This window comes from Halichoerus grypus, chromosome 2, assembly GCF_964656455.1.
Source record: "Halichoerus grypus chromosome 2, mHalGry1.hap1.1, whole genome shotgun sequence".
Classification (NCBI taxonomy): domain Eukaryota; kingdom Metazoa; phylum Chordata; class Mammalia; order Carnivora; family Phocidae; genus Halichoerus; species Halichoerus grypus.
The window spans coordinates 44,875,006-44,895,696 of record NC_135713.1 but is presented as its reverse complement, the minus strand read 5'-3'; the positions used below and the strand labels follow the sequence as shown (position 1 = coordinate 44,895,696).

Sequence of the window (20,691 nt, the reverse complement as noted above, 5' to 3'; positions counted from 1 at the left end):
CAGTTGCTGAGGAGCTGAGGGCTGAGTGAAGGAGACAGAGCCAGCAACAGAGGAGAGGGAGAAGGGACCGTGTGCCGGGGGAGGGAAGGGAATAAACTCTCATTGAAAACTTGCTGTGAAGCTTGGGGCTTAGCCTCAGTGTTTCTACCCAGAAAAAAAAAAAAAAAAAGGAGCTAGCAGGACTATGGTAAGGATTAAATAACAAATGCACGTAAGTGTTTAGCATATAACCTGCCACACAGGCTGGTTAGTAAACCATAGCCACCATTATTACTACTACCTGATTGTTCATTCAGCAACTGTTTACTGAGTGCTTACTACATGCCAGACACTGTTTTAGGGGCTGGGATACATCCGTGAACAAAACAGACAGAAACCATGGTTCTGGTGGGGTCACATCTGAGTGTTCACTCCTTTCGTATTCACAACCTGCGAGGAGGGTCTGATTACCCCTATTGTATAGATGAGGACTGGACACTGAGAAGCTCAGCAACTTGTCGAAGGCCATGAAGCTAACAAGTGGCAGAGGCAGGATTTGAACCCAAGTCTGTGTGATGGCAAGCCCAAGGCTCCCTCCACTGCCCCACCTTACCTCTCTATAAAAAGCAACACAGAATTAACTATTGCTTGTATGGTGTCAGTTGTCTTTTCAAAGTGGATTTTTCTCTGATCGTCCAGATTTTAAGCCCTCTGTCTCATCATTCCTATAAATCATGAATACCCACCAGACCATGTCTGGGGTTTGGGCTTGTAAAGATGTGATTGCTTTACTCACTGAAGCTCTAAGAGCTGCAGGGAGAAGAGAGGGCATTGTGGCCAGAGTAGTGGGGAAGGTTTCCCGGAGGAGGCTCTACCTGGAGCCACAAGGAAGGAAAAGGACCGGCGAGGGGGTAGAAACTGGTCAAACAATAATCCAGAGGGAGGGAATGCACAGTGTGTTTCTGGGTGGAGGAAACATATATGTGTGTGCATGGATTGACTGCTTCAACAAATATTTATTGAACACCTAACATGTCAGGTACTGCTCTAGGCACTGGGAATCCCAGCGAAGGTGTGCTAACGGGGCGCCTGGGTGGCTCAGTCGTTAGGCGTCTGCCTTCGGCTCAGGCCCTGGTCCCAGGGTCCTGGGATCGAGTCCCGCATCGGGCTCCCTGCTCCACGGGAAGCCTGCTTCTCCCTCTCCCGCTCCCCCCTGCTTTTGTTCCCTCTCTCGCTGTGTCTCTCTCTGTCAAATAAATAAATCTTTAAAAAAAAAAAGAAGAAGGTTTGCTAGGTTCCTGCTCTCATTAGAGCGTACAGTGTGTGTATGTGCTTGCGTGTGTGTATGCGCGCGTGCGGGCATGTGCATGTGTGTATGTGTGTGTGCGTTGGGGAGGGTAAGGTAAAGGATGGTGTGGGAGGCACAGGGAGAAGGCACATGCAATTAAGAGCATTCATCCCGATGGAGACTCCTTCCCCTGAATTTTGCTGCCCTAGCTTTGCTTCTTGATTTGTCCCCTCACTCCCACCCCACCCATACTTTTGCCAATGAGAGGGAAAGGCACAGACTCCTGGAAGCTGCTCAGGAGACCCCGGATGCCAGAGCGGAGGCTGCACTGAGAGTGAGGTGCGGCGGCTCATCCTCGCAGGCTGATGTTCCCTTTTGGTGTGGTTCTTTTATCTACCAGCTCAGTGCAGACAATCGATGCTAATCCAATCTTTGGGGACCAAATGAAACAGCCAGCATTTAAAGGGCTCGAGCTCTCTTTCTGATTACCAAGCGACCTACATAATCTCTCTCGCCCCAGCCTGCCTGGGAGGGCACTGCCATTGACAGAGCCCAAGCAAGCATTCTCTCTGCTGGGAGCTGGCTATGATTTCTTCTGAGCTTGCCAAGCACAGACGAGACTGGGGTAGCAGGAGCCTGGCCAAGGGTCCCAGAGGCCTGGTTCCTGCCCCAGATCTATAATTAACTCCCTATGTGGCTCTGGGAATGTCTATTCCCATCGCCACCACTTCCTGGGCCTCAGTTTCCCCATTTGTAACATGAGGGAGCTAGCTAAACCAGACCATCTCAGAGGTCCCTCCTCACTCCAAGATTCTAAGTCATTCATGATGCCAGGTCACACTTACTACTCCAGTCTCCAGGACTTCTCTGGGACCCACATGATGGGTATGAAGGTTAATAACATAGGGATTTGTGTGCGTGTAGGTATATATACTGATTTGGACATTTCCAAGTTATATTAAGTGAAAAAAATTAAGTTACGGGATGGTTTCTATGAGGTGATACCACCACACAATTACATACCTGCTTATACAAGCACACACATGCACAGAACATTCGAATATCTCTGGAAGGACACATAAGAGCCCTATAATCTTGAAGGTAGTGCAGTGGATATCTAGGAAGGAGATTTAAATTTCTCCATACCTTTTTGCACTTCTTGATTTTTTTTAACCGGGCTCATTGTCACTTTGAAAATTAATAAACAATCTTTAAAATAGAGTGTGAACTTTGCCAACAATTCATTTATTCACTTAACAGTATTTATCGAGCATTGATTATGTGCCAGGTACTGATTTAGGAAATAGTGAGCAAGTCAGTCCCTGCCCTCAGGGAGCCCACATTCTAGATTGATAATACCTAAATCAATCAGTGTGTAATATAATGCCCAGTGGGGAGAAAGGTGGGGGGAAATACACAAGACAACTGTGAGGACAAGGCATGGCTTTCTACCTGCAAACTGTTTGATCCTGGATAGGTCACTTTATCTTGCTGATCCTCAGTTTCCTCATCTATAAACTGGTAGTAATAATATGACCTGCTCCATGGGGTTCTTGTGAGAACTAATTGAAATGAGTACCTAGGGTAATCATTGGATGAGTAACAGTACCTAGGACATAATAAGTGCTTCATACATGTTGATTATTGTTGTGTCATGTTACTGGGAAGGGGGTCTAGAGGGGAGTGGACATGGCCAAGCTGTGTGGTGGTGGACACCTAGGAGACAGAGCAGGTGGAGGGGTAGGAAGAGGTGAATAAACTGGGCTGGCTGTGGGTGGGGTTGGGATGATATAGGAGAGGAGGGGTTTGAGGGATCCAGCCCAGAGGACAGAAGTGGGTTTGGAGCCCTAACAAGCAGGGAGCCCCCAGGATGCCTGGTCCAGCCAGGAAATGGGGCGCAGGTTGGTGAGGTGGGAAGCCCATCCATCCCATCTTCAGTGCCGAGGGACAGAGCCATCTCAGTGTCGGCTGACCTGGGTCTCTGAGTGGCAGATATCCCCAGGTTCTGCTTGTGAGCTGTTGGGAAAGTCCATTCAAAGTTTCTATCACATCCCCTGTGATGATGCCGGACTCTTTACTATTAGAGTCGCTCCCCATGAGCAGGGCAGGTGACAATGTCTGGATGATGCTGTGTCCAAAGGTCTTTGCCAAGAATCTAGACTCAGTCTAGGAACAGAGAGAGAGAGTCTTCCTCAGGGGTTTTGAAGGTCAAACTAGTTGACCTTCAGACTCTCCTGAGAGTCCAGTACAGATTCTGGGGCCTCAGTCCCTGCGTACTGGCCACGCCACCATGCCCAAGCCAATGGTGGGTGCTTCTCAGGCAAATGGGGCTGGGAGCTTTTCCTTTGAACCCCAGCCAGACTCCAATACAGGCCAAAGTCAAACTCCAGAGTCCATGTGTGCAAGAAACAACATAGCCATTTGTTCAGTGACTTAAAGCTTGCTGGGTGCATGTGCATGTGCACTTGTGCGTGTGCGTGTCTGTGCATGTGTGCGTGCGTGTGTGTGTGTGTGTGTGTGTGTGCGTGTGACATGTGGTACAGGTCTAGTCGGGGGAGAAGGCCAGAGAAGTGAAATGTTTACTTCCCAAGAGAAAATGAAATCCAAAGGAAAAAAAAAATCATGGCCCTGGGGGACTCTGTGAATCTCACCTGCATTCAGTGAATCTCAGTGAGTAATCTCATTCAGTGAAGCTTTTTATGCAAATCCACACAAACAAATTCTGGGCCCTGCTTGGAGTCCTGAGAGGGCTGACTCCATTTCAGGAGCCGTGAGGGGGGATGCAAATTTAGCAGGAGGCCTCTCCTGGAAGCTGAAGATAAGAGGCTGGCCGTGGCCCACAGGACTCATTTGACGGTTCCCGGCGATAGCTTCTTAGCCGCACGCACAATATATATCTATGGCTTTTTGACACAAACTCAAAATATCAAATTTTTTCAAATTATTTTTGAGCAGCAAAATCCCCTTTGTCCCAAAGGAGGTTTTAAATGGAACCCTAACATAAAAAGGAGAAGAAAGCGAGCTGCTCTGGTCCCAGTATGGAAACGGGGATGGGGCACAGTGCCTTACCCATTCAGGTTATGCCCATCGCCCTCCATGCAGTCCTGGCCTCAGGCAACAAAGGTCTCAGCTCAGATTTAAAATGCTTATGCTCCTTCACCTGCGCCACCTCACAGAAGAATCCTTCCAGTACCCCGCTGCCATGCCTGTCTCCCCCTATACTCAACAAGGGCCACCTGGGGCTCAGTGCAATCCTGGGCTGGAGGACCAGTTCTTTCTGGAAAAAAGGAAACTTAAAGGGACCATGGCCAGAAGCTTGGGAGATGACCCAGTAATTACTGGTTCTGTGTCTTTGCCCACTGATAAGGGAGGGCTCAGGCTCTGAAATCAAAGGTTCAAATCCTGGCTCTGTCCCTGAACGTTGTGTGATCTCAGGCAGGTCTCTGAGCCTCTCTAAGCCTGTTTTCTCTGCCGTAAAATGGACATGGCTCCTCCACCATAAGTTTGTGTAAGGAGTAAAGAAGCTATTCACGTCAGGGGTAGCAAAGGCGTGTCTACATGGCCCAGGAAAGTAACAGAGGTGAGCAGTCGTGTATGGTGGGCTAGCAGGAGGGCACAGGCCCCCAGGGGAAGCTGCTACTCAGTGCCGGCCGATTGTTCTCCTGTGGGAAGGCAGGCCCACAGACAGCATTTTCCCAGAAAAAAAATAGAAATTTAGATTTTTATATAAAACTCCCAAATTTTAGACCTTGGCAATGAATTCAGTTTTTTTTTAAGATTTTATTTCATTTATTTGAGAGAGAGAGTGAGAGAGAGAGCACAAGAGGGGGTAGAGTCAGAGGGAGAAGCAGACTCCCCGCTAAGCAGGGAGCCCGATGCGGGACTCGATCCCGGGACTCCAGGATCATGACCTGAGCCGAAGGCAGTCGCCTAACCAACTGAGCCACCCAGGTGCCCACGAATTCAGTTTTTAAGCACTGTGAGTCAAACAACATATCTGGAGGGCCAGGAACTTGTAATTACCCATAGATGCCAAGTGACAAAAACTGTCACCAAGGAGCCAAGGCTCCTGGCACAAGGCTCCACAGGGACAGACAAGCTTGCCTCTCCCACCTTCTCCCCTTTTCTTTCTGTCCGGACCATCCCATTACCAGGCGAGCTCTAAGTTTCCTTCTGAGAGGATCAAGAAATCTTCACAAGCTCACCCAGCTGAGCCCGAATCTTAAGATTGCAGGTGTCCTGCCCTGCTGTCTGTGCTCTGGTTTCTTGCCACTCAGACACTTCCCTCCTGCCCGTGGATGTCGTGGCAACTCCCCACACGTGGTCATGGGCAGCCTGGCAGCCTCAGAATGTGTGTGTGTCCAGGGGAGCGGAGCCCTTCAAAGGCACCATCTCTGCTTCTTGCCTCTTAAATTCAAAGCCAACCTCTCAAGGAGTGAAGGATCTTTGCTCTGGGCACCTGAGCCACATTGTAGCAGGATTAATCATCTTCTCCGAGAGGAACTCTCCAGGATTCTGGTGATATCCTTGGAAGATACACATCTGGAGTTGGTCCTTCAGTCCTGGTACGGTGTGTGTGTGTGTGTGTGTGTGTGTGTGTGTGTGTGTGTGTGTGTGTGTGTGTGTGTGTGAGGGTTAGGGGCACGGAGGGGTTGGTCTTTAATTTTCTTCATTTTTTCCCTTTCTTTCCTTCCTTTCCTCTTCCTTCTCCCCCCCCCCTTTTTCTTTTTTACAAGAGTAAGTAGGCTTCTGTATGAATGATACATACTTACTGAAAAATTTTTAGCTCAGAAAAGTTCAAAGTACAGAATTGAAAAAAAAGCAAAACCTTGCTTCTCAGAAAAATCACTGATAACTCAATATCTTCCCAGATGTCTCTTTATCTGTAGATAAACTGATATAGAAATGAGTATTTAATTTTACATAGTTGGGCTCATAACATATCTGTGCAGTTGTACAACTTGCTTTTTTCTCTGAAACAGCATGTCTGGGATGTCTTTCCCTGGCAATGTATTCGGATCTACACCATGGCTGTGGCTACAGAATGATTCGAGGATAGGCCGTAAATTATTCATCAGGTTCCCTATTAGGAAGCGGCACAAACTCCCCTTGTCAAGGTCCCCAGAGCTTCTCCTGACCCATCATCCCCTGCATGGACAATGGGGCAGCCTCCTAACTGGCCCTCCTACTTCTGAGCCTTCCCCTGACAATTCATTCCCACAGGGCACCCTGAGCTGGTTTGTAACCATGGCCAACAGATCATGTCACTCCTCTGCTTAGAACCCTTGAATCTCTTCCCATCACTCAGAATAAATTCCAAACCTCTTACTATGGCTTAACAAGACTAACATTTTCATGATCTGGCTCTCCCCACCTGGCTTTCGCTGGCCTGCAAGATCATTCACTCTATTCTCAACCTCTGCCCGCAAGCCTTTCCCCCTACCCCCAAATCAAGGCTGATCTCCTTGTCCCTGCCAGTCATTGTCCCATTCCTCTGCTTTTTATTGTCTTTACAACACTTATCACTAAGTGAAATTATCTTATTGACTTGTTTCCGTGTTTATTATTGGTCCCCAAGGGCAGGGACCTTGATCTTATCAAGTAGAACCCTGCCAGGTACCCAGTGATAAGACTGAGCAATTGTTTGTTGAATAAATCAGCCAACCAGTCAGCCTCCACAAAACCCAACACTCTTAAATCCTACTTTCCCCCTTTCTTTGGATTTTCCTCTATCTCTCCCTTAAAATAATTTTGCTTTTATCTATTTTTTTTAAAGTTTCATTTATTTATTTTAGAGAGAGAGAGCCCAGGAGCAAGCAGGGGGAGGTGCAGAGGGGTGCGGGGTTCCATCCCAGGACTCCAAGATCATGACCTGAGCCAAAATCAAGAGTTGTCCTCTCAATGGACTGAGCCACCCAGGTGCCCCAAAATAATTTTGCTTTAAAAAGTGAGCTTCAGTAATGTATGGTGATTAACATAACATAATAAAAAAAAAAGTGAGCTTCGGTGTCTCTCTCTGCTCATTGCACGCAGAACAGCCCAATCCAGAAGCCAGCCCCAGCCCTACTTAGCTTTATCTCCCACACTCTCATCACAGACCTTACTCTTCAGCCAAATGGGGTTCTTGACCTCCTTCATACACACCTGCCGCTGCCAGGAAGCCTCCTCATGCTTCTACTTTCTCTCTCTTGCTCTTGCCATCTGGCGTCTGGGGCCCAAACTTTACCTCAGTCCAGCTACAATGTCACCACTCCTGGGAGCTGGTCCTATCTTTGGCAGCAAGAATGATCTTTTTCTCTCCTCCATACTCATGTGACACTTTATCTTTTCCACCCTTGAGACATTAGCACTTTATGCCTTCCAATATTGCCATTTGTATCCCTAGCTTAATCTTTCCTACCAGATTGTGAGTTCCTTGCCAGCAGAGATTATGGCTTGTTCACTTTTTCTAACAGTTAACATGGAGAAAATGCCTTGCATACATTAGATTAGCTCATTTAATCCTTACCAGGACACTCTTAGTTGGGAACTGTCAGTAACCTCATTTTACAGATGAGGAGGCTCTGAGAGTATAAGAAACTTGCCAAAGGTCCCACAGCTAGGAAGTGCAGGAGCTAGGATTCGAACCCACAGCCTGAAGCCTTAACCGTGAAGCCAGAGCAGTTCATCTTGGTGCCCGTGGCAAAAGCCCCTTTCCATTGTTTCTCCTCTCTCACAGGCCCTCAGCTCCCGAGCCCTCGGGCCTTTGAAGTGCAGGACCTGCCGGGATACTGTTAGTGTTAAGGAAAACAAATCAAAGGACTGACTGGCTTGAATCAAAATCTGAGTGTCTGCCTGCTGGGCTCTGCATGGTTACTCGCTGATGATTCAAGAGTCAGGCTGGAGGAGCCAGGCAGCGGGGGGGGGGGGGGGGGGGGGGGGGGGGGGGGGGGTGGGGGTGGGGGGGGTGGGTGGTAATTTCTATGCCACTGTTGCACTGAAGGGTTTCTCTAAATTATGGCCATGCCTCCATCTCTCCGTCCTTGTCCAGCTGGGAATGCACTTGGCGACTTCTGTTAGTTTCTGTGACTCCCCGCCCTTGCCCACCTCACCGCCCCCCTCACCTTCTTCACCCCTGTTTTCCTTGCTGTTCCTTTTCTCTTCCATTAGCCCTCCCCTGTTTCCCAAAGCTTACTGCTCAGTGATCTCTCAATGAAAAATGTCCTTGACAAAATGTGTGACTTTGGGCAAGCCCTTTGCCCCGCACCGCTGAGTAGCCATTTCTGCCTCTTCTGTAGATGATGAGGTTGGGCCGCTGATGAGGAAGTGGTGGCCCAGAGAGGGGATGGACTCTGCCCAAGGTCGCACAGCAAGAGGATGGTTGGCACCCTACCTACACAAAGTACAGAGTATCATTGAGCCCTTATGGACCCACCACCCAGCGTCAACAATTAGTAGCTTGTGGCCGATCTCATTTCTTTACTCTCACCCACTTCCCCTCCCCCAGATTACTTTGAAAAATCTCAGAAATCATGTATTGTTATATATTGTTTAAATGAGCCAAAGATGACCTCTGTGTATGCATTGTTTATTTCTTCTCCGCAGGCTGCGACTCATTAGCTTAAAAGCACTCAGGAGCCAAACTCAAGTTTTTACACATCTGATTGTTTTCAAAATACCCCAAACAAGCAGATTTTTAGCCACTTAGAGTCTGCCTGCTTTGCACACCTCTGATACCTCACCCGGCATCTGCTGACTGTTGATAAGATGGAGCCTCATGGTTATGAGACCCCAAGCTGCCTTTCCGAGTTCTCTGGCCCAGAGACTCCCCAGGGTACTGATGAGTGACAGATGTCATCTGGACACCTAGGCCTCTGTCTGATCTCCCACTCCCCAGAATGTTCCCTTGCCCCCTCCCTGCCCTAAGCTCTGGATGGTCTTGTGCTGAGATGGACCTCCCCCTCTTGTCAATAAGACTTGTATGTTGATGCTTCTCATACTCATATGTTTTTCCTTGATCAGTCCTCAAATCCCTCAACTCCTCTACAATTATTTACTTCTCTCTCTCTCTGGCCTTGCAATTTGTTTGCTGAAGAAACGAGTTGTCCTGTAGAGTTTCCCATAAATAAATGAAGTTTACAGATTATACAACCATGGTGTTGTTTAACACGTTCTTCTGTCCTTTGAAGTTAGATCCAGAGGCTGGATCAGATCCAGTTTCAATCTTTTTCAGCAAGTCTGTTTCATAGGTGGTGCCTCATTCTTCTACTAGGAGGTTCATCATGTCTGATTGACTTGCTTGTGATGTTAACAGTTGTTGCCCATTGCCAGGCTCATTAATTCATTAGGGATTGCAAAGTGGTAACATTCTTCTCCATTTATTAGCTGGAATGTTTCTAGAAAGAGAAATTTCCCCTCATTTACTATTAGGTTTCCAGTGATATCTTTTGAATAGAGAAGGCAGGATAAATGCTTGATTCTTTCCATTTCTTCACCGATTTTCAACTTTTAAAAGTTGATTATCTTGCATCCTCCATGGTGTTCAAATATCTTATTTTGTCCTAATGTCATAATGAATTCACGGATTTAAACATATTGAATGTGTTTTAACCTATTGCAGTTACTGTCTTCATTGATGCCCCATTTATCCCATATTTGGCCAGTGGGGACATCTTCTTCAAGTGAATTACTTGTCCTTTTGACATGTCTTTAGTACTTGTTGATAGTTTTTTTATTATCAGGAATAAGATATTCTAGGCTCATCTTGTACATTTTTTTAAATTATCTCTGACCTGAATCAACCACTTCTCCAAGAATCCCTAGTTCCTTTTGGTAGGAAATGATATTTCAAGATCACACTATGGTTATTAAGGGAGCTTATTGGCACTGGTTGGCTATGATTTTTAGGCCTTTTCAGTAGATAGAGCCTGAAAATTTTTTTAAGGATAAGGTATGTCTTGTGTTCAATAGCAATCCTTTCTATTTAAATTCAGTGCTTCAGGATTTTTTTACTCAACCTTTTAAAAATTTTCCACCAGTGTATCCTTTCTTCTAAGTTGAGAATCCAGGTCCTCGATGACAATGACAATGATAGCATTAGAATATCACTTAACTACTCATTTTCTTTGTCCCACAGTACAGTCTGAAAATGACAATACCAACAGTACCACCAACAATGTGATCACTAGAGAGAGCTTATGATTTTCTCTCGCAATTATATTTGCCCTTGGTGTGTATACTATTAAGGATGTACTGTCAACTTATGGTATTTTAAAGTCACTTAGAATATTTCTATATATGTGGTTATGCCACCAAATACATATATAATTTTGTTCATTTAAAATTTTTATTTCTATTTTTTAAATTGAGGTATAATTTACATAGTAAAATGCTCAGATCTTAAAGTTTTTACTTTGCAAATGGTTTTGTTTGATGACCTTTGACAAATGCATATACCTGTGTAACTTGTACCCCTAGCAAGATATAAATTGTCCACAGCTCAGAAAGGTCCTTTCTATCTGTGAAATAACAAATATATGTTGGTCTCTGTCTCCAGTTTCTGAGACAGAGCTCTTAAAATCCTTCTAAATAGGGGTGCTGGGAGCACTGTTGTTCTCATATTTGGTCTTCAACCCCAGTTCCCGACACAGAGCTCTTAAATCCCTTGGGATTTCCTGGGTGGTAGGAGCAGCTTTTGTTCTGAGGCAACTCTTGGTGGGCTCCTGGATGGGGGCAGGTCACCAGAAAGACCAACCCATAATTAGAAGCTTGGTGTTTTCAGCCCCACCCCCCATTCTCCAGAGAGGGGAGGGGGCTGAAAACTGAGTTAACAACTGATCGTACCTATGCGATGAAGCCTCCACAAAAAATCCCAAAAGTATGGGGTTCAGAGAGCTTCCAGGCTGATGAACACTTCTATGTCCCACGAGGGTGATACACCCCAACTCCACAGAGACAGGAGCTTCTGGACCTTGCCCTATGAATCTCTTCATCTGGCTACCCATCTATATCCTTTATAGGGAACTGGCAAATGTAGCTAGCTGTTTCCCTGAGTTCTGTGAGCCATTCTAGCAAATCGTTCAACCCAAAGAGAGGGCCGTGGGAACTCCAATCATAGCTGTTCTGTCAGAAGTACAGAGGACAACCTAGGACTTGTAATTGGCATCTGAAGTGGGGGCAGCCTTGTGGGATCAGCTGATGCTAAGTCCAGGTAGACAGTGTCAGAACTGAATTGAGTTGTAGGACATCTCAAGAATTGGTCCACATGAGGAAAGGTCCACGTGAGGAAAACCCCACACATCTTGTGTCAGAAGTACTGTGTGAGAATAAAGGAAAACACAGTGTGTTTTTCCTAGACGCTATCTGTCCTTCGCCTACCCTACACCCACCCCAATGCAGCCATTACTTGGATATCTTTTACCATAGATCGGTTGGCCTATGGAATTTTATATACATGGATTCATATAGTATGAACTCTTCTGTGTTTGGTTCCTTTCACTCAGCATAAGGTTTTTGAAATTCGTCCATGTCGTATGTTTCAGTAGTGTGATCCTTTGTATTACTGAATAGTATTCCATTTATGAGAATTCATCACTTGTTTATCCATGTTCCTGTTGATAGGCTGTTGAATTACTTCCCAGTTTTGGTAATTATAAATAAAGCTGCTAGGACATTCTCATGCATAGTCTTCTTGTGAACACTCCTAGGTAAATATCTTAAGAGTGGAATTGCTGGGTAGGTATGTGTTCACCCTCATGAGAAATTGCCAGACCATTTTCCCAAGTGGTTGACCAATTTTACAGTGTTGTCAGCAAAACATGGTAGTTCTAGCAACTCCACATCCTTGCTAAGATTTGAAGTTGTCAATCTTTTCAATTTTACCTGCTTGAAGGACTTATATCTCATTATGATTTAAATGCACATTTCCCTAATTAATGATATAAACACTTTTTCAGTTGCTTCTCAGTCATTGTATATCTTCCCTTCGAAAGTATCTGTCCCATTGTTTTGCCATTTAAAAAAAACTGAATTGTTCTGGCTGTCGGATTATAAGACTTCCTAATATATTCTAGATAAAAATCCTTTGTTAGACATTTGTATTGTGAACATTTTCTCCTAGTTGTGGCTTGCTTTTTCATTCTGTTGATGGTGTCTTTTGATGAGCAGAAGTTTTTGATTTCGAGAAAGACAAATGTATCAATATTTTATGATTAGTGCTTCTTGTGTCCTGTCCAAGAAATCTTTGACTACCCCAGCTTGATTATGCTTACTATTTGCATGGCATGTCTTTTCAGATTTCTTTACTTTCAATCGTGTCTTTGCCTTTTTATTTATTTATTTTTGCTTTTATATTTAAAGAGCATTTCTTGACAGTATGTAGTTGGGTCTTGCTTTTTTATCCAGTTTGAAAATTTCTGCCTTTGAATTGGAGTGCCCAGTCTTACTTAAATATAATGTAAAGTCATGCAATTATTGATACGGTCAGCTTAGAATCTGTCGTCTTGCTATTTGCTTTATATTTGTTCATATGTCTTACCTTCCTTTTCCCCCCTGAATTCTTTTTTTCCCCCTGCATTCTTTTAAATTAATTATTTTTAGTATTCTGTTTTATCTCCTCTGTTGGCTTTCTAGCTAGACTTCTCTGTTTTATATTTAATGGTTGATTTACAAAAACAATATGCATCCTTAACCTATCATAGTCTCCTTAAAGCTAATATTGCATCAACTCCACAGGTAATATAAAAAATTTACAACAGTGTATTTCCACTTACCCCCTACCCATCCTTTCTGTGATCATCATATATTTTACTTCCACATATGTTATAAACTCCACAATACATTATTGCTTTTGCCTTAGGCCAGTCATTATATTTTTAAAATTAAAAAACAAGGAGGGAAAGGCCTTTTATTATCCCCCTACACATTTACTGTTTTCAGTTCTCTTTGTTTCTTCATCTAGGTCCATGTTTCATCTGAAGAACCTTAGTATTTCTCCCAGGGCAGATCTACTGATGACAAATCCTTTCAGCTTTTGTTCTTCTGAAAATGTCTTTATTTTGCTTTCCTTTCTGAAGGTTATTTCCCTGGATATAGAATTCTGGATTAACAGAGTTGTTTTTTTTCTCCTTTCTCTCAGCACTTTCAATATGTCATTACATTTTTTTCCCTGACTTACATTGTTTTTAGTAAAAAGTGGGTGGTTTTCCATTTTTATCCAGTATATAATGTATCTTTTGGCCATGGCTGCTTTTAAGATGTTCTTTGTATCTTTGGTTTAAGCAGTTTGATCCATAATATGCCTACATGCTCCCTGTGTTTATCTTGTTTGAGGTTCATTGATCTTTCTGAAGGAAACTGATACTTGACAAATTTGGGAAAAATAAATTGGCCATAATTTCTTCAAATATTTTTTTCTCTCTTAATCTCTCTCTCCCCTATTCCTGGAGCTCTAATTACATCTATGTTAGAGTGTTTGATATTATCCCAATAGTCACTGAGACTCTGTTCCTTCTTTTTCTTTCTTTCTTTTTTTAGCCTTTTAGCTTTACTTTGGATTGATTCTATTGTCATAAATTCGAGTCCATTGACCTTTTCTCCTGCACTGCCCAGTGTAGCTTATCCAACTGAATTTTTTTAATTTCAGATATTTTACTTTCTGGTTCTAGAATTTCCATTTTTTTATAGTTTCCATTTCTATACTGATATTCCTCATAGGTTTACCCATTCTATCTATCTTTTCCTTGAAATTAAAAAAAAACATATTTATAATTATTTTGAAGTTTTTGTCTACTAATTACAATACCTGTCATCTCTGGATCTATTTCTCTTGATTACTATTCATTATTTTTCCTAGTTATAGTCTCCTTTTCTTGTTTTTTCACCTGTTTAAGAACTTTTGATCGTATGATGGATATTGTGGATGCTATGATGTTGAATCTGGGATTTGGTGTCTTCATTTAAGCAGTTTGGATTTTTTTTTTTTTTCTGGCAGGTGGTTAATTTACTAGTGGATCAGCTTGATCATTTTTGAAAAGTGTGTCTAGAGTAGTCCTTATTCTGGAGCTATAGTAGCCCTATACTCTAGGGGGTGGCTTTGCCAGTATCTCCGTTGAATGCCGTGAGTGTTCGGTAGGTCTCTCTGCTCTGGATGATCATACCTAGTATGCCTCCCAGAGCTATGACTTATGGAATCTGCATTCAGATCACTGTTCCTTTGTAGCTGTTTCTCTGCCAGGCTTTCCAGAATCTAGTCATGTATATTTACTCTCTGTATTCAGCTAGGACTTAAGGGGAGTCCTATGTATATTTCAAAGCTTTTTCTTCTTCTTCTTTTTTAAAATTTTATTTTTATTTACTTATTTGAGAGAGAGAGAGAGAGAGAGAGTGTGTGCTGCAGGTGGGGGAAAGAGTAGAAGAAAGAGACAAGCAGACTCTGCATTGAGCCTGGAGTCTGACATGGGGCTCCAATCCCATGACCCTGAGCTGAAATCAAGAGTCGGATGCTTAACCAACTGAGCCACACAGGCGCCCCTCAAAGCACTTTCTATGCACAAGTCCCTCCTGTCTGGTACCCAGTCCTGCAACTCCAACTGCCTCAGGAGCCGGAACTCTATCTACTCCCTCTCAGCAAAACTGCTTTGCTCTGCTTGGAGTCCACTTCCCTGTGCTGCATGGTCTAGAGCAGTACCTCCAAGCAGAGAGCCAGGGTAATTTCTCTCGCAGATCACAGTCCTCAACTGCCTGTCGTACAGCATCTAAAAACAGTTACATTATATACGTTCCCATGGTGGAAGGCCTGGTCCAGTCTCAGTTCCTCTGTCACTGCCTGAAGCAGAAGTCATTTAAAAAATTTTTTGGGGGGTTTCTTTTTGTAATTCAATTTGTTTTATAATTACATAGGATATTTGCATGATTACAAATCAAATATATAAAACAAGATTTATTCATAGAAGTCTAGCTGGTATTTCTGTACCTTCTGCCCTATTTCCTTCATTCCACTATATGTAACAAAAATAATATGTATGGTTTATTTTCTGTTCTTTCTTTCGATAACATGAGCAGGTGTGTGTGCGAAAGTTTGTGTGTGTGTGTGAGAGTTTGTGTATGTGTGTTTTGTATTCACCCCTTATTTAGATAAATACTAGTATACCCTACATACTTTCCTCCACTTTGTTTTTTTTCATGTAACTATGTATTCTGCTGGCCACTCCATACTAGCATCAAGAGATATGGCTCATTCCTTCATTACGGTTGCATAGTTCTCAATTGTAAGAATGACTAACTTGTCCGTTTGTCTGGGACTTCCCAGGTCTTAGCACTGAAAGTTCCATGTGTCCCAAACCAGGTTGGTTGGTCGTCCTGTCGTTGTATGAGTATTCTATAGTTTTTTCAACCACTATTGGGTGGCTATGTGGGTGTTTCCAATCTTTTACAACTACAAATAGTTCTCAATGAGTAGCCTTGTGCATATATCTCTTCATATTTCTTGCCAGGGTATATTTGATTTTTATTTTTAGAAATGGGCTTGCTGGTTCAAAGGTAAATGCTTATGTAATTTTTCCAGGTATTTTGAAATTCTCCCCCATAGGGATTGTACAATATGCATTTCCACCAGCAAAACTTGAGATCCTGTTTCTCCAGAGATTCTCCAGCAGAGAATTTGTCAAACTTTAATTTTTCCAATTGAATAGGTGAGCAATTATACCTCAGTGTAGTTTTAATTTACACTTCTCTTATGATGAACACATTTGAACACCTTTCAAAAGATTAAGAGCCACTTTCATTTCTTTCTCTGTGGACTGTTGGTATAATTCTGTAGCCTATTTTTCTCTAGGTTTGCTGGTCTTTTCTCCATTTTAGAAGCTCATGTGCATATAGATATATGAACTCTTTGCGATGTAAATTGCAATTATTATTCCCATTTTGTTGATTATCTTTTCACTTTGTTCATAACTTATGCCATGGGAAGAAAATTTTTTTGAATGTAATCGGTAGATCTATATTTTCTCTATTGCTTATGGATTTTGAGTCAAAGCTAGGAATGATTTCCCCATCCACAGGCTACAGAGGAATTCAACAATGTTTTCTTTTAGTGCTTATATGGTTTCCTTTCTCACAGTGACATTTCTGATCCATTTGGGATTTACCTGATGTATGACATGAGGAATGAATCCGATGATATCTTTTTTCTATATGGCGCTCTAATTATCTGGATATAATTTCAAAGTCCATGATTTTTCCTCTGATTTGAGCTGTTGTCTTCATTGCATATTAAATTTGTATACGAATGGGTCTTTTCCTGAATTTCCTGTTCTGTTTCATTTCAATTATAGAGGCTTCACGGCATGTTCAGTATTTAGTAGAGCTAGATGCCCACTCTTTGTTTTTCTTTTTCAGGATTTTCCTCACTATTCTTATTTGTTTTCCTTCCAAATGAAGGAATCAACTTACAATCAACTTGTTTAGCTGCAGAAAAAAAATCTGAAGATATTTTTATTGGGACTACCTAGGTTTTATAAATTCAGTTAGGGAGAATTGACTTCATGACATTGAGATTTCCTACCCAAAAACCAGTATCAGAGGATGTTTCTTTTCTTTTCCTTTTTTTTTTTTAAGATTTATTTATTTGAGAGAGAAAGAAAGAGCATGTGTGTGGGAGGAGCGGCAGAGAGAAAGAGAGAGAATCCCAAGCAGACTCCCCACTGAGCACAGAGTCTCACATGGGGCTTGCTCCCATGACCATGAGATCATAACCCGAGCCAAAACCAAGAGTCTGATGCTCAACTGACTGTGCCACCCAGGTGCCCCGAGGATTTTTTTTTTTTTATATATAAAGATTTTATTTATTTATTTGACAGAGAGAGACAAAGCAAGAGAAGGAACACAAGCAGGGGCAGTGGGAGAGGGAGAAGCAGGCTTCCCGCTGAGCAGGGAGCCCAATGCGGGACTTGATCCCAGGACCCTGAGCTGAAGGCAGACGCTTAATGACTGAGCCACCCAGGCGCCCCCCCCACCCCCCCCCAGGATGTTTCTGATTGCTTCATCAGATTAGGGAGTTGGTGAGATACTCTGTGTGGTTATGTGGCTGAGGACCACAGGGTCTCACACGTCTTCCTCAGCCCACCCCATGCAGCCTCTTCCAGGAAGCCTGCCTTCTTTTCTAGGGAAATGACTTCTCCATCCTCTGCAAATATCTTGTGGTTCACATTAAAACTTTTGAATTTAGGTTCTACCCATACATCTGTGTACCCTCTTTCATCTGGGTGAAGAGCTTTCTGGGAGCTGGGTATGTATTATAAATCACAGTAATACTGATAAAAGATAAGCTAGGAGTAGAGACTCTGAGCTGGGCCCCTCACATCAGCTATGTCATAGCTTTTCCTCAGGGTCCCCAGCTAGCCTCTGGCAAGCCAAACCTGGCACATGTGTTTGACCTGCATGGGAATTTTTACAACTTTGTATTCGTTGCCAACATCTAAAAATGATAAGATTTTGCATAAAAATATCGATTTGTGGATTCTCTGAAAGGGACAGAAGCCCTGGCCCTGCTGGGCACATTCCCAGAGGGCAACAGCCAGCTGGGGTAGGGCAACAGCCAGCTGGGGTAGGGCAGCTGCCGCCCCCTTCCCACCAGGCATGGACACTCCAGCGTCCCCCTCCCCCCATTTCTGTCACCAACCTGGGCCCCAGAAGCATCTGAATCAGTGTTTCTTCTCAAAACCACTGGCAAAGGAAGGAATGAAATCCCTGGCCCTGGCACATAGTGGGAGCTCAGCAAATATTTGTGGAATGAATGAATCCCCATGTCCCAATCCGGTGCTGAGAGCTGAGCTGACTTAGCAAAGGTCTCCTGACCAGTGGGTAGCAGAGGAAGGACTCTGCCTTGCTGTGTAGCCCAGCAGTATTTGACAGCCATCCAAGTGCTGGCCCACGCATTCTTTCTCACCTATTAGCTGGTTAATGGCCATGGACTTAGTCTCAAGCCCTTAACTATCTTGGCTGTTCTCAGATGGAACGTTGGTAACGGCTCCATTAACACAGATCCTAGGGAGGGAGGCTTTGGACCTTTGGGGAGAAATGGGCCCTGGTAACTTTATAGCTTCATAGAATTGGGTTTGAGTCTCTTTTGCTTTTTATTCCTCTTTGCCCCTAGCTTTCCCAGGCCTTAAGAAATCTGCTGATAGCTGGCACACTGGAGGGAGCATGTGGGAGGCAGAGTGAGGTTTCCCCGGGGCTAGGGGAGCCCACACCCTCTGCTAGGGGTTGCTTTGCCTCTTTGGAGGGGAGAGCAGAGGGCTCCAAGCTCCCCAGGTCTTAGGTCTCCCAATCCCCTGGGATACCAGAGCTTCACCAGCCAGTGGCATTTAAAAAGAACAGCTAATTGGGTTTTTCCCATTCAACAAACAGGTATCGGGCTCCTCTTCCGTACCCACCACTGTGCCGCTGGCAAAGGCCTGGGGGGTTGCTCAATAGACATGTGCCTGCTTTCCAGTGGGAGAAGCAGAAAAATAAGCCTGCGAGAAAGGGCCAGTGCCCTGGGAGCCCCTGGGTGTGAGGGCCTGACTCATGCAGGGATGGTCAGCAAGGACTTCCCTGAGACCTTCCAGCTGAGACCTGAGTGGCCAAGAGGAGTGAGGTAGGGGAAGAGGGAGTTGGAGAAGCATTCCCTGGGGCGAAGGGATGGAGAGCGAAGAGACCCAGGGGGGCAGATTTGGGGAGCTGAAAGAAGCTCGGTGGGCTGGAGCATGGTGGGCAAGGGGCGGTGCAGAGGCTGGGGCAAGCAGCCAACAGCTAAACTGAGGTGACCACTCACTATTTGCCACATTAACTTAACCTGTGGGGATGTTAGGGAAGTTGAAACTTAACCCCTAGGACAGGTGCCTGAGGTCCAGAGCAGAGGATCCAGAAGTGCTGCTTTCTCCCTATTCTGATGAGGACCCCCTCCCCAGAGAAGGCAGCAGATTAGTCCTGCCACCCCCACACTGGCCCCCGGGTCCCCTTCTGGTGTGTAATTGAAAACCAAGGAGAGAGGCAGAAATGGTGGGGAGCAGTGTTCTAGTGAGGGTTTTCTTCCTCCCACAAAGCCCCTACCTCTCCCCACCCCCAGAGGCCAGTCCAAGGGCGGGGGTGGGGGGGGCGGCCTCTAAGGGAAGTTTGGAGGATCCTGCACAAAGGATCAGCTGGCCATCTGCTGAGTGGCAGAGCCCGCAGGCCCGATCCACGCTGCCCTGGGGCCCGAGGGTGCTGAGCAAGTGGTGGGCGTGCTCAGCCGGGGTCCCCGGCATTTGGGGGCGGACATGAACACCGAGCATGTAGAGACTGGTGCTGAGGAAGGCAGTGGGTACAGCTGGAGCTGCCTGGGCCAGCTGGGTGATGATGGGGTTCAGGACACGCTACCCCAAAATATGGTACTCTGGCATTTTAACTATTTTAAGCTGAAGAAGTTTGAGAAAACAGCAGGAGGGGGAAGGTCACACTCACTACCAACCTTCATCTTGAGGCAGGTCCTAAAACCCTCCTGAGAGAGTCCTCTCAGGGGCCTGACAGCTGCAGCCGCATTTGGAAGTGCTTGCTACAATTCACAGCTTAGAAGGTGGTAAGTGCTTGCTGCAGTTTAGCGGGGAGCTGCTTGACCTGGCCTCCGGGCCGGGCCGCCTGTACCTGGAGGGAAGGAGCCTTCTCATCCCCGAAGACAAAGGGGCCTAGGGAGGGATGCGTGTGAACAGGCCTTGCTGAGTTTCCTCCAGTTAACTCATTTCCTTTATAGTCTGTGACCTATCATAGTCCTCTATGGCTGTCCGCTCTTCATCAAACCTGGCATAAAAATACTCAGGCTTAGTCATTTCTTCATTTCCTTATGAAGGCTTGCATGTCACGTAAAACTTATAGTAAATACATCTGCCTGCTTTTCTCCTGTTAATCTCTGTCAGTTTAATTTTCAGACGCAGCCGTGGACCCGACGAGGGAAACTTTTTCCTCCCCTACAGTGAGTAGGGGGCTGGTGTGTAGTATGCGCCTCAAGACCCAAAGGACTGGGTGGTCAGGGGCTCCCGCAGCTCCATGTGAAGGAGCCTGGAGGCTCCCAAAAGGGGCTGTGGCTGGCAAGACAGAAGGGCCATCATGGCCTCCAGACAGGACTGAAGGATGAGTGGGCTGCCCCTCTCTGAGTGGTGCTCAGAGCCACCGTTAAACTACGTTAATGCCACCCCGGAGAAAGCGGGCATACCACGGATGCAAAGACCACCGGATCAGCAGAGACCACCTCGTGGAAAGCCATTGACCCTCTAAGAGAGAAGGAATGCCTCCCCCCAACCTCCTGGAGCTCAGATGGTAACACATCAGCTACTTGCCTTGGACACTGGATGTCAGAGGAGGAAGGAGAGGCCTAGAATCAGAGACGGAGGGAGGTGGATGTCGTTCTGAGGTGCAGGGAAGAGGGGGCATGA

At 45.0% G+C, this 20,691-nt stretch overlaps 1 long non-coding RNA gene across 21 annotated transcripts in view; it reads left to right on the top strand.

Moving 5' to 3' along the window:
* Positions 1-20,691, top strand: part of LOC144381083 (uncharacterized) — a 912,868-nt gene that overhangs the window by 412,855 nt on the left and 479,322 nt on the right. For 12 of the 21 annotated variants that reach the window (XR_013445585.1, XR_013445570.1, XR_013445573.1 and 9 more), the window contains exon 2: positions 8,160-8,217. This is a non-coding gene — a long non-coding RNA (uncharacterized LOC144381083). Of the gene's footprint in view, positions 1-8,159; positions 8,222-20,691 lie in introns of those variants that run through there. The other 9 variants (XR_013445577.1, XR_013445571.1, XR_013445578.1 and 6 more) reach the window with 3 other exon arrangements.